Source organism: Agelaius phoeniceus, chromosome 1 (genome assembly GCF_051311805.1).
Source record: "Agelaius phoeniceus isolate bAgePho1 chromosome 1, bAgePho1.hap1, whole genome shotgun sequence".
Lineage (NCBI taxonomy): Eukaryota > Metazoa > Chordata > Aves > Passeriformes > Icteridae > Agelaius > Agelaius phoeniceus.
Window position 1 is genome coordinate 5865011 of NC_135265.1, and position 14921 is coordinate 5879931.

Consider the following 14921-nt stretch of genomic DNA (forward strand, 5'->3'; position numbering starts at 1 on the left):
TTTTGAAGTCAGAAAACATTGCTGTAGGAAGGGGAGAAATACAGAATAAATGCTCTGCAGCGCAAAGCCTCCTCTGGGCTCTAAAGGACGCCCATGTAGGATGGCAATGTTGTGTTTCTGGCACCAGGAATGCATTTTCCTGCTGCGTGCCAGGGGTGGGGGGACTGGAGCAGAGCTGGGTTTATATCTGGAGAAAACAGGAGCAGGGCACAGGGAGAGGAAGCGCCAGACGCCCGTGGAGCGGCTGCTCCTCCGTGTCAATTCTCCCGTCGAGCCGCGAAACACCGTCCAGGCTGGGTGAAGAACAAACATGGAAATCCTCCTGAGTGTTTACATATTGCAAAGAAATAGCAGCCGTGTCAAAGGGAAAGCATGCGAAAGCAAATAGTCCTGGGGGAATAGCTACTGGCAGCCAGCAGAAAAATGCTTCGCGGTCAAACGTCACCGATAACCCCGCGAGGGCTGGAGGTGTTGGGCTGCAGCACAGGCATGGGTTTGTCAGCACCTCCGCCTGAGCTATTTTAGCCAGCTGACAAAAGGGGCTTTGGGCAGCTCCTGGCCCACGTGCCTTTGCCATGGCAGAGTTTCTGAGACTGCTCCTGCAGTTGTTTTTTTCCCCTGGAATTTCATTTCATTCGCGTTGGGTTGGGAGTTGCAGCTGGGTCAGAGCATTAGAGGTGTTTTTTCCCTAGAAAATAACTGCAGTCCTAGAAACCTCTAAGCAGTGTTCAAACATCAGTCTAGTGGCCTAAATAACGAGATTTTAATTCAAAAGAATTGTTTCATTTTCTTCTTCTTCTCTTTATTATTATTACTACTACTACCACTACTTTATTTTTAATACACCAAAACTTCAAGTTTATATGATCTGGTCATATTTTCAAACTTTCTGGTTTTTATTTGAGTCAAAAAAAATGGGGCTTCAAGAGGAAAAAACAAAAGACACGTACAATTATGATAAAACCATGCATGGTTCTAAAAGGACATTAAAGGTGACTTGAACCTATCTCTGCTTTAGAATCCCTGTGGCTTCTGTGGAATCTCAGTTTCTCTAAAGCTAAAGGGAATTTAGCAATTCCCATAGGGAAAACAGGTTTTTAACACTTATTTTTTCATCTAGATAGACAGTCCCAGTTGCACAAGTTTGTCTTAATTCTCTTGCAAAACTTGCAGACCAAACAAAAATGAAATAATTTTCATTTTTAGCTCAGGGACACACTGTGTTCATTATAAGAATAGCTACAGAGGATACAAATCTGGAGTGACAGGGCTCAATGCAATATGGGACAGCTCAGCCCTTGGTGGCAGTCTTGGTGACACAGACTCATTGAATCTTGGAGGAGTTTGTGTTTGAAAGGACCTTTAAAAGCCACCCAATCCCACTGCCCTGCAGTGAGCAGGGACACCTTCCACTAGACCAGATTGCTCAGAGCCCCTTTCAGTCTGGCCTTGAACACTTCCAAGGATAGGGCAGCCTCAGCTCCTCTTGTTCCAGTGCCTCACCATCCTCATTGTAAAAAATTTATTCCCTATACTATTCTGAATCTCCTATCTTTTAGTTTAGAACCATTACTCCTTGTCCTATCACAACAGAACTCCCCTAAAACAATTATCCCCATCTTCTTTATGTGTTCCCTTTGAGTCATCAAAAAAGCCATCACTTGCAGCCACAGCCATGTTAAACCTTTAACAGGAGAGGACATCACCTCCCCCTGTCCTTGCCTTACCCCACAGGCCAGAAAAGGCAGAGAAAGATCCAGAGGGAGCTTCAATCAAATTCCTTTCTTTACTGCAGGAGTGGGGACAGAAGGGGTGCTCTGGGGCTTGGCTGGGTCTGTTGGAATCTGGATTTTCTGGCAGATTTGCTGGAAAACCTTAGAGAGAGGCAGAAGAGAAGGTCCTCCTTGTGAGGAAGTGGGATGCTGTGGTTTGAGGTGGGTTGCTCTGGATGTTGCAGGAGGAGCTTTGTAGCTGTGCCAAGAGCTTCAGCAGGGCTGTGCTGCACATGTGCAGGGTCTTCTCTAAAACCTATGGTTGCAATGGGGTGAAGATGACTGAAATGGGGTAAGGATAGTTGAAATGAGGTAAAGGTAATTTAAATGGGGTAAGGAGAGCTATTTCTCCTGTGCAGTAGGAGAAGGAGCTTCTTACCCAGGCAGGGAAATACCAGCCCTCAAAGGAGGGCAGGTGCCTCTCAGGCCCTACCTGGCGACTGCTGTAACAATAATAGTCACAGGGTCCATGCACCTCTGCCCCTGTCTCTCCCTTGGCATATTTCAGTCTGGTTTGGTTGTGGGATGGAAGTCTCAGAGATAAATTAATTCCTATGAGTTTTTCAAAAATAATCAACTGAGGAGGATGTGAAAATCTGGCAAGCAGGAAAGGTTGTAAAAAGAGGTCAAGTCCTAAGGAAAGATAAAATATTTTCCCACAGTGGCACAGGTAGGTCATATATTTGCCTCACAGAGGCAGGTCATATAAATGACTTGTGTTGTAGGAGAAACAATTAATTTGCATTTGGTTTGCCACCAAGGACCAACAATTCCATGGCGCAAAACACAGAAAAACAGATGGTTTTAGTTCTGGTGCCCTGAGCTTTGTTTGGATTGCCTCCATTTTCTCCATTGCCTCAAGTACCTACCAATGGGAAGGTACTTGAGATGGAAAGTTGTCACCGTGATATTTTCTGAAAAATCCTCTTTGCCCAGCATTTTCTCCTGGGAAGCTGAGAAGCCTCAAAGAGGAATGAAAACAAAAATTATCTGATTGCTGCTCCTGTGTTTGCTGCTTTGGAATGTGGCTTGGACATTGTTTACCAACAGGTGAATGTTTGATTTGTTCCATGTGAATTGTTTTAATTTAATGACCAATCATGGTCCAGCTGTGTTGAGGCTCTGAGGAGTCAGGGGTTTTTATTATAATTCTTGTTAAACCTTCTGATGTATCCTTTTTCTTTCTTTAGTATAGTTTTAGTATACCATTCTATAATATAATATAATATAATATAATATAATATAATATAATATAATATAATATAATATAATATAATATAATAATAAATCAGCCCTCTGAGAACATGGAGTCAGATTCTCATCTCTCACCTCATCCTGGAGACCTCACAAACACCACAGAAAGGATTTTACTTTGTGTTTTCCAGGAGGAGCTGGGAGGACAGCTCTGCACCTTAGAGGTAAGATCTTCCCTGTACCTCTCTCCACAGTTGTACAGATGTGAAGTGCTTCTCAGAAAAAGCTGGAGGAAAAAATGGGAAAAATAAGGTGGTCTTGTATTTGCAGGGTTCCCAGACGAAGGAAGGAAATGATGAATCTGACTCCATGTTCTCAGAAGGCTAATTTATTATTTTATTATCTCTATTAAAATAAAGAATGCTATATTAAAAACTATACTAAAGAATACAGAAAGGATACAGAAAGAAGGCTACAAAGATACTAATGAAAAACTCGTGACTTTCTCCAGAGCCTTTTCACACCTTGGCCATAATTGGCCAATAAGTAAAAACAATTCACATGAAACCAATCAATCAATCACCTGTTGGTAAACAATGTCCAAACACACTCCAAAGCAGCAAAACACAGGAGAAGCAAATGAGATAAGAATTTGTTTTCCTTTTTCTCTGAGGCTTCTCAGCTTCCCAGGAGAAAAATCCTGGCGAAGGAATTTTTCAGAAAATATGACAGTGACAAGGTGGGGATTAGAAGTTTGCAAGTACCTTGATTTGCTTTGGTAGGAGCAGCTGCTGAATAGTGTGGTGGGCAGGTGAAGGGGGGAAGCTCAGTGGTGATGACACTGGCATAAATCTCTCACAGTAGGTGACAGTCACCTGGGTAGCATCAGCAGTGATGCAGCTTCTGTGCAGTGCCATGACAGACACCTCTGTGTGTGCACAGCACTGATAACTGCTTATCTGCAGGCCTGCTGCTCCAGGAATCATTTATCTCCACAGAAATGCTGCAGGGCTGAGCTGGGCAAGCTCTGCAGCCCCAGGGTTTCGCTGCACACTCCTCTCCAGGCAGTGAGAAGGTGCAGAGGGCAGCAATCTCCATGTGCTCCTGTCAGTGGGGCTCCAGTGCTTGGATTCACCTCCCAGAAAGTTCATCACAAAGCACTGTGATACAGTAAGTCAAAACAAAAGATGTGGTGGGCTAGAGAATACATCTGCTGGAAATAAGATTTTGTTATTTGCTTTTTGAAACTCATGTCTGTGTTGGGAACTTGGACTCAAGTCCTCTTTCTCCTCACTGTCATAGGAAAGCCCCTCAGGAACCCTGTAATATCCAACCCTAGTGATGCTACTCCTATGAGCAATTATTACCCAAGCTGTTTCTCTCCTTTCCTTACAGGAGGGCACACTGCAGAGCTGGATGTTAGTATAGGATACAAAAAATAAAAACCAAACCCAAACCACAACTGAAATGTCCTGGTTTAAGGCCAAAGTTTTTTTGCCATTCAAGCCATGGTGATTTTTTTTTTTTTTTTTTTTTTTTTTTTGTTTTTTTGTTTTTTTGCCAGGAGTGGCTGCCTGGGAATAAAGCAGCTCCTTGCAATGGCATTTGCAGTACAGCTGGACTGAGTGAATTATCCTATTGTCCACTGAGAAAACAGCAGAGGCCAGAAAACACCTAACTTCTCACTCACAGAGGCTTTCTAGGCTTCAGGGAGGACATCTTCCCTTCCAGAAAGGGAAATGCTCAGCTGAAATCACGTTTCTGACCCTATTCTCAGCCTGACACCGGACTGCCTTAGTGCAGCCAAAGATACATTGTCCCCCTTGAGGTCAGGGGTGCACAGGTCAGGTGTGACCACCAAGGATAAAACCCCAGTTTTTCCCCCCACTCTTGTTCTAACTTATTGCACCATGAGAAAATCTTGCCTTTCGCATATGGTATGCATATACCAGGAGCCTGAAACCCACAAAGGCTGCAAAGCTCACTTTTGAGTAGGGTCTTGAGGACTAAACAGCTCCAGGAGGCAGAGTGTGAGCCTGCCACCCAGCAGCTGTGATCCCCTCTCACCTCAGCCTCCCTGGGAAGGATGGGGAGATCAGCCTGAAGATTAGTCAGCCTTCACATTCTTGGAGTGTTTGGCATAGAAACACTCCTGGACACTGACAGGGGAAAGGTGGAGAACTACCCAGGCCCCAGAAGGTGGTAAATGTGGCCCCAGTCCAAACCTAACAGGGCTGGTAAGGCTGTTGCTTTATAAGGATGCAGAGACACGGGGAGGGATGACTTGCTGCTTTATGTCAGAACCCAGGACACTCCTCTGGCTACACTGGATGGCTCAAGACCCTTGCAAGGGGGCTCAGAGACCTTGGCACGGAGTCAAAAACACCTTTGCCTTTGATTTTAGCCCTTGGAAACAATTACCAACTTTGTGAGAAGATTTACAAGCCACAAGGGTTTGAGTAGAATGATAGTTAATTTGTCACAGGGTGAAAAAGTAGAATTTTGGGGATTTAGAATGGGGGTTCAAGAGGAAAAATGGAGGAATCTGGGCATGTCCTGTCCTCCTTCTTCTTGCCCTCCATCTTCTGCTGTGATGGTGGCACTTCTGGATTGGTTTAGAGACAAACTGTCTAACATAGGTGATAGGCATTGGAAAATTATTGTAAATAAAGTACACGTAGTTCTCAGTATAAAAATCTAACACCACCCCAAGGGTGGCCAGTGTGCCACAACCCAACCTGCTGGACAGATCTCAGCAGAGAAAGAATGTAATGGATAACAGAAAATAAGCAACCTTGAAAAACAGAATTGAGGAATCTCGACTTCTTCTTTGGTCGCAAGGCTGGGAAAAAAGACTCTTTAATACCTCAGAAGCCATTTCAGCAACAGAAACCCGAGAGCTTTACCCCTCTCAAGTCAGTTCAGTATTGCAACCTGTATTGAGAAGAGTGGACAAAGCACACTCCTTCGTGCTCACACTGGACTCCCCTCCGTAGTTCCCTCTGAAAGGAATTTAGTTCAAGTGCTCAGAACTGGTGGGGGGTGGGGGATTTTCAGTAAAATTATATTGTCGCCTCCATGTAAGCAAGCAGGACATGTCATCCTCAGCATCCTGTCCTGAAGTAAACTCCAAATGAAGTTAAAAGAACCTTCCCAGAGTAAAGAATGAGATGAAACATGATCCTGCAGCAATCTTTTTATCTGATGATGTTTGCAATTATCAATCTGAGCTTTTTTAATCCTCTCCATTCTTGGTGTAGGCAGTTGATGCTTGCAAGTATCACAGTTCTGGTCTCAGAGCTGTGTCCAAATCCCTCAAGCCTGAAGCTTAAGGTCCTTACCCAGCTCTAATTTGAGAGCTTTGACTCTCACACCAGCTGACTGTGTGGATTAAATGCATGCAAATACCTTCATAGTGACTGGCAAAACAAACTTGTGATGCTATCCTAAATTGGGATGCTCTCCCTCCAGGGGTGTCAGCTTGATGTTATCACCTACTCAGCAACTAAATCCCTTTATTGAAGGAGGGAGAATTCCTGCTCTCCATCAGGCCCACAAACTGCTTCTTTACCCTATAAGTCTGTTTTCTCCCCTGCCTTGGGATCACCAAAGCTGGTTTTCCTAGCACTGTGAAGATGCTGTTATTAATACTTCAATTACATCTCAACTTGCTGTGACTCACCCCCATGTTTGCACCTTGGTGCTCTGTCTCATTGGTCTATGAAAGATCCAGGATGAGAGTTTCCATTCCAAACACTCATCTCCCTCCCAAGCTAATGGGGCCAGACAGGTCTGTCTGCAAGGCTCAGATTTCCTTAAGGGCATCATGTCACTGACAAAAGCAAAGAGAAGGTGGTCCCTTCAATGTGAATAAAATATTCCCTGGCTTACAGCTCTGTCTATAAACCTGGGCACAAGGCACACCTCACATCCAGAATGAGACATGCTGCATTCCCTCCCAGCTCCAAAATGCTTGAGATGCCCTATGTTGGTTTCAAACACTAGTTTCCTGCTAATTTTCCCCTTTGTAAGGATATGCATTAACTTCCAACTATTGAGTTTGGGTTTTTTTTACTCTGTCTTTACCTTTTAGGTGAGCCAAATAAAAGCCTGCCCCCTGTTAACTCAGTCATCAGTAGTTTTGGGGCAGTGAGACAGTCAGGCTGGTGTGCATGGATCACATCTTGGGCTGTGTTTCCAGCTCATATAAGTTACACTCCTGCTGGATACCAAAATCAATCACAGGTTGATTATTGTATTTGGGTTGCCCCCAGACATGGGAAGGAAGGAATGATGCATCTGACTCCATGTTCTCAGAAGGCTCATTTATTATTTTATGATACTATATTATATTAAAGAATTCTATACTATACTATACTAAAGAATACAGAAAGGATACTTACAGAAGGCTAAAAAGATAATAATGAAAACTCCTGACTCTTTCCAGAGTCCTGACACAGCTTGGCCCTGATTGGCCAAAGAGTGAAAACAACTCCCAGCAGAATCCAATGAAACAATCACCTGTGGGTAAACAATCTCCAAACACATTCCACATGAGCACAACACAGGAGAAGCAAATCAGATAATTATTGTTTTCCTTTTTCTCTGAGGCCTCTCAGCTTCCCAGGAGAAAAATCCTGGGCAAAGGGATTTTTCCAGAAAATGTGAATGCCACAGTTGATTTTCTTGCCCAGAGGCTTAATAGGATGGCAGGACTAAACTTTGGTCCTTCTGAGTGGAGTCTCACCTTCCAACCTGCTCAGCTGAAGCAGTCCTTAGTCAGTCTGAACCCTGAAAATCGTGTTTGGGAGACTGATCTAAATCAGAGCTGTCCCAGGGCTCTTTCCCTGTTCACCTGTCAGTGCATGCTGCTAGATCAGTGCCTCCCAAAACCTCCAAACCTTCCTGGAGGCTGCTGGAAACAGAAATGTTGGTAGAACAGGCAGCTGGAGATGGGAGACAATCAGAAATTGGGAAGGGTATGAGGGTGCAGAGGGATGAAATATGGGTGGCATGGGATGACCTGGAGACAGCACCAAGCTGTTAACACGACCAGGAAGCACACAGAGAAAAAATTGCTGCAGTGCTCAGAACAGCTTTGTAGTCTGGATGATGGTGTGGCAGCACTGAATTCTGTGTCTGGTCTTGTCTTGTTCAGTGGCATAGGAATAATCATTTTGACAAAGGGCTCTTCCAGCCAGGGAGAAGCCTGGGAAGTTCCCTAGGACAGGCTGCTTCTCCATCTGTTCAGTCCCAGTGAAAACCTGGCTGGCTTGTCAAGCCACCAAAAAGTGTGATAGATGCTGGTTTGAGAGCTCTCCTTGGTAGGCTCCTAGAAACTGGGGGGGCTTTGAGGAAAGGATGTCTGCTGTTTTGTTTTTTTTTTTTTTTCTTTCCCTTTAAGTCTAACCAATCTCATAATATTTTAAAAAAGAAAACCAGAAAAGCAGAGCTCTGCATTCATGTGTGTGTATACATAGAAATACCTGGTTTCAGGAGGAATTTCTGAAAGCAAGTCACCTGGAAAGGACTCCTCATCTCCATCCTGAGCTTTTGAGGATATTTTGCTGGGCCAAAACCTGTTCTGCATTTTCTGAGGATGGAAAAGGTAGACTATTTCATACTCTAAAAATGAGTGCAATATTAATGAGGCCAAACCCACAGAAGGGCTCAATTACACTTGCATTACAAAGTAACCACAAAATCTAATGGTGGTGGGGTTCAAATATCTGCTGGCTTGCAAGAAGATGACCACAGGGAATGCAAAGAATGAGCTGGCCACTTCTGTCACCACTCCTGGGGAGAAAACCTTCTGGGCCAGAATGCCATCCCAAGCAGACAATGACAGAAGGTGTGAGTGTAGTTTGGTGCTGCTGTTAATTCCTGCTTGTTAAATCTCTTTATGTTTATCAGTGATATTCCTTGTGCTAGGGACATCTCACTTTGCTGTGAGACAGCAACATCACCCCAGGACCCAAGGCCAGAGTGGGACAAATGCAGCTGACTCAGCAGTAAATCCACTTTCCTCCTCTCCCTGTGTGCAGCATGAACGCTGCTGAGCCACAAAGGGTGCTCTGGGCAGCTCTCCCAACAGCAGCTGTCCCTCTGTGCCCAGCAAAGAGGCATCTAAGAAATCTTGGTATGTCTCCTGCCACGCTCAGCAGGAAGGCTCAAACTGCACCGCAGGCTAAAAGTGATCTTGCAGCAGAGCCAAGAGGTTCAACACCCAGCCGTCCTTGTCATAGCACATTAAAAGCTGGTGATCACTCAGCTGTGAGCAAGCAGAGGCTTTTATGCAGAGCAAATGTAGTTTCTGCCACAGAGAAGCAGTGGGCAAGTTCCAGGAGTGAGCTTTCTGCTGACACTCGGAATCTTTATAAAGATTGCATGCTCAGACCTCTGAGAGGGGAAAACAAGTCAAGGATTCCCCTTTTGCTCTCAAGATGCTTTCTGAAGAGCAGTGGCAGTGGATGTCCTCCAGCCATGGGGCAGACTCAGTCTGTCCTGCTGCCCATGGCTGTGTTTGAAGCTCAGAGGCCATGGGATGCCTCATGGGAGTATCAGCCATGCCAAGGATCTCTCTAGAAACACCACAGCTCCTCGCCCCTTTCCCTCCCTCAGGCATGGAGGTCTGCAGCTGATGGGGTCTCTGGTGTCGAGATGACCCCGAGGTGTTGGAAAGTCTCTTTTTCCCAGCCCTGAGACCGAAGAAGAAGACAGAATTTTTTGGCTCTTGTTCTCAAGGTTGTTTATTTTCTCTTATCTAATACATTGTCTTTCTCTGACCTGCTGAGATCTGTCCAGCACGTTGGGTTGAGGCACACTGACTGCCCACCTTCAGGGCGGTGTTATCTTTTTATACTAAGAACTATGTGTACTTTATTTACAATAATTTTCCAATACCTATCACCTATGTTAGACAGTCTGTCTCTACTCTAAACCAATCCAGAAGTTTCACCATCACAGCAGAAGATGGAGGGCAAGAAGAAGGACAGGACACGCCCAGATTCCTCCATTTTTCCTCTTGAACCCCCATTCTAAATCCCCAAAATTCTACTTTTTCACCCTGTGACAAATTAACCATCATTCTACTCAAACCCTTGTGGCCAACGTGCAGCTCCTCACTGGTAATTCTTGGCCAGGATTTTTCCTAACTTTCAGTGAGAGTAGTGCAGCCAACAGATGGTTTACTTTCAATAGTTGAACTAAGTCCCAAATTCAGATCGTTTGGGCAATTTTATGTTAAACATTTTGACTGCACCAAAACTATGTTTATATTCATTAAGGGCAGTTTTGGCTGAAGACACTACATTGAAATATTGTGCTCAAGCATTTGGACTCCTCAGTTTTCTCTCTGAATGTGCTGCTCCTTTATCTGCCTTTTGTTTTATTACGATTCAGGCTACAACTTCAAACTTTGGTCAAGCTTGGGCATTCAGCTCACACCAGATGTCTCTGGCACTGCTGGCAGAATTTAATTCCTCTCTAGTAGCTGTACCATGTCCTGGAGGTGGGAGCCTCCATTTCCCACTGGGGTTTTTGCAGCACCTGGAAGTGCCTCACCATGGTTAATGCAGCAGCGAGCAGAGCTGGGAGCTGCTGCAGCACAGCACTGTGATTGCAGAGGCAGGAAAGCTGCCCCACATCCAGCCTGCTTCCCTGAAAATCCATGTCAAACCCAGGCCTTCAGCAAAACCAGCCTTTGACTCAGGTGGCTGATGCTGCAAAGAACCAAGGTCACCTAATATCTCTTCAAGGTATATATTCTTAATATGCTATTGACAACTGAACGATGTCCAGCCTCATGCATATTTGAAAAAGGGGTTGAAAAGTATCCTGCTGTGCATCAGCAACTAAAAGCTGTTACCTGAAGCCTGCTTGATCTGCTGGAACTTTTTTTGGCTCCTTTGCCATGTTAGCTTTCCCTGGAACAGCCCAAGGAAATGATCACTGTCCTAGAGGATTTTGGTGGCAATGGTGATGTCAATAAACTCTATGATGACTTGCACAGTGTCCTTCCAGCCACACAGTGAAATATTGCCCTCTGGGTATTGCTGGGTCTGTGGGACTCAGCTGTGGAGTCATGATGACTTGCAATCCCATCTCCTGTTGCTTTCCTACAGGAGCTGGGTTGAGGACACATGGCATGGATTTCCCAGTGCCAGCAATGCCATGGCACCATGGAGCTGCCACTCTTCTGCTACAATCAGGCTCATTAAAAGGTCACTGTTCTTCCTCCTGTGGTTCAGCACCTCTAATATCCTTGATTAGGTGACTCCTTGTCAGAACCCAGGGCATCCCTCTGGCTGCCCTGGATGGCTCCAGCCCCTGCCAGGGGGCTCAGAGACCTTGGCACAGAGCCCAAGACCCCTGTGCCTTTGATTTTGACCCATGGAAAAAATTACCAACCTTATATGAGGAATAACAAGCCACAAAAGTTTAAGTAGAATGATAGTTTGTCAGGGGGTGAAAAGTAGAATTTTGGTGTTTTTAGAATGGGGGCTTGGGGTCCCAAGATGGAGGAGTTTGGGCATGCCTTGTCCTTCTTTCTCCTTCTTCCTAGCCTCCATCTTCTGGGTGATGGTGGCACTTTTGGATTGGTTTAAGGTAGAAACATACTGTTTAACAGAGGTGATAGGTATTGGGAAATTGTTGTAAATAAAGTACACGTAGTTTTTAGTATAAAAAGATAACACTGCCCTGAAGGTGGGCTGACCAGCAGGAAGGACTGACCTGCTGAATGGGCCTCAGCAGGCCAGGGAAAGAATGATATAGAAAACAGCAAATAAACAACCTTGAGAACCAGAACAGAAGAATCCTGACTCCTTCTTCATTTGTCAGGCTGGAAAAAGAGACTCTCTGACACATCTCAGGGTCATCCTGACCACAGAGACCCCCGAGAGCTACTGAACCATTTGTGGTGGGATTCAGCTGGCAGCTGCTCTTAAACAGCAAATCCATGATCACCTGCTCTTGCACTCTGTATGAAGGAACAAACCCCATGTGACCATCCAGCTCCACACTTGCATCTCTCACTTTAAGGACACAAACCCCTAAGGACAGCCTGCCCACACGTCTCTGGTGGGTTAGAAAATATTTACATTGCAACAGCCATTGCTGAAGTGTGGTCACTTCTGGGAAGCAAAGCAGCTGCTGTTTACCAGGAGAAGGGAGGCTTTGTGGTTTGGACAGTGGCTGGAGCCCAAGATTTCATTCTGGTGACGCCCCTGCTGGGAGCTGCAGCACTGTGCAGACATGCCTTTGGAAATGGGTATTGCACAGCTCAGGTACTGATGGCAGTGTCTCCACAGACATGAGGCAGAGCCCTCTGAGCACTGATTCATCTGCTGGCTTGGGGACATGTTTCAGCACATGCTGACCCCCATGCTGTTGCAACAGGTTTAAAATGAACTCAGGTATTGCTTGTAGCCAGCCCCAAATGCAACCAAAGGGTGACAATGCAGAATAGACCCTTGAAGGATCTGTCAGCATCCTCTGCCCTTTGTGGTGTGGGTTAATGGATGGAGTGTGTGTATACAGATGAGGTGGAAGGGGAAAAAAAAGGTATAATTACAGTGTTAATTAGAAGGGAACACATGTTTGCAGCCCAGCAAGGTCCCATCCTCCCTTGGTTGAGGCTCCATCTGACCTGTCACTGTTCAGGACTGTGAGAGGAGAGGTTGTTACTCAGATGGGACTGGAAAGTAGGAAGAATCTCCTGGGCAGACCTTCCCAAAGGACATTGTGAGGCAAATTTTTCTCAGAGAAGTGGTGGATACCCCACCCCTGGAAGTGTTCAAGCTGGGTTAGGTGGGGCTTTGATCAGCCTGGTAGAGTGGAGGGTTCTCTGCCCATGGCAGGGGAGTAGGAATGAGATGATCCCTTCAACCTGAAGGACTCTATGTATCTATGATTCTATGAAGCCTAAGGCACTTGAACAACTTTCAGATCTCCTTCTAGTTCCTTTCTCAGAAATGCCCCTTCTCAGTGTGGGTTTAGGAAATGAATGAGGTAGATTGGGAATTCTCCCACATCTCCACACAGAGAGATGGGCTGTCCCATGGTGTAAGCCATGGGAATACAGCTCTCCCTCTCATCTTCCTGCCTGTCCCAAGGGCAGGTAGAATAGCAAAAGGCTGGTTTTGCCAGATAACAGTAAAAAACCAGAAGGTGTGAAGCTGGAAATGACCAAAAAGGCAGGAGTAGGAGGTGGTCTGATGATTATTTTACTTAATGAGGAAAGGGATCCTGTTGGATCCTATCCCTACTATGGCTTAGCCTTTTCTGTAAAGGCAGCATAAGGTTACCACTGGTGGCACATATCTCAAACCAGACAACACCAGTGTTACTGGAAATGTTTGTTCATTTAGTCTTACACCTGGATGAGCTTTATTTAGCAACCAAACTGGATAGGTTTTTTTAAAAAATCCAGATGTGAAGCAACCTTTAAGCACTAACAAAGAGAGGTTTGAATCCGCTGGGTACAGCTCTTCCTCATCCATCACTTTAACACAATGTAGCAGCCCAGGATTTTGGAGGGATGTGCTGGGAGTCAGCAGACAGCAATGGCTGTGTCTGTCAAACTGCAGGACACTGGTGAGGCTGTGTTTGCAGCCCCCTGGGGATGGCAGGGACTGGCATTGATCAGTCAGACATAGAAAAGCTCTTGAGGGTGGGGATGGGAAGCAGCGCTGTTGTGGGCAGCAGCTGGAGATTCTCCTTCTCCTTCCCTCCTGTTTACCTGACTGGAAAAAGCTCACCCAGAGATGGCTCATGGGATTTCCTGGATGGGAATCAGAGCAGATTTGTATTGTTAAGGTAGCCTTTTGATAGTGAGAGGTGTGAGAGCCTCTCTCAGTGCTGTCCCCAGCACACTGATCAGGGCCTGCTGTCCCACCCCCATGGTGGCATCCTGCTGCTCATGCCACAGCACCAAGTCACAGCCCTGGGAAAGGTGATGAGACACTCAATAAGCCAAACATATGGTGAATTGTTGGGAAGGATGAAAGTTTGACAAGAAAGTCTCACAGATATGTGTGCTTAGCAGAAAGATTTTTGAATGTACAACCTGAAGAAGGAATAGAGATAGAAGCAAGTTTTGATATAGAAGAAAAGAATTGCTGAGCCAGTCTCACTGGCTAACCAACGAGGCAAAGGGTGTGTTAGTTAGAAAGGGTTTTTATGGCTTAGAGCAAAGGATAAACACACCTCAAACAAGATGTTTTTACCAAGCAGAAAGATAGCACAGGCAAACAAGTCAGCAAATGTTGCAAGTAGAAAAAAGGTCTCAGAATTTTCCACTGCAAGAAAACTGAAAAACAACTTCTAGCTTAAACTGTAATGTACTAACTTTTAGTGATTGGAGAATGGTAACATGAATATGGTAATTATAGTAGTTATGATAGGCTATACCTTATCCTATATATATATATATATAAGGTGTGAATATATATATGTATAAATAAGGTGTGTGTGTGTATATATATATACCTTACACTTAAAAGTTAAGGTATAGATTGGTTCTACTGTATTAAGGTGCTCAGCAAAGGAAAGTATAGAATGCATTGTAACCAAAACCAAAGGGTTTCCAGGCCTGCCTGCAGCTGGAGCTGACAGCTGTAGGCACAGGCTGTCACCCATGACCCTGGACTGCTGTAACTCTTGGATGTAATAAACTGCATTTGGAAGAGCTGCCTGGAGTCCTGCATCTCTCATTCAGGCTGTTACAGTGAATCACAACAGAGCATGAAGAAATGCTCAGTCAGACACTCAGCCACAGGAACACCTCGACCATCCTGGGTGCAGTAGATCATCTCCCCCAAACGAGACACCCATGTCTGACAGCCCTCAGTCACAGCCCGCGGTGCTCCTCCAGCCACACATGGGGTTAGCAAGATTTGCTGAATTTGCTGGGGTGTTTTTTTTTTTTTGTTGTTGCTGTTTTTAAGGCTGTTT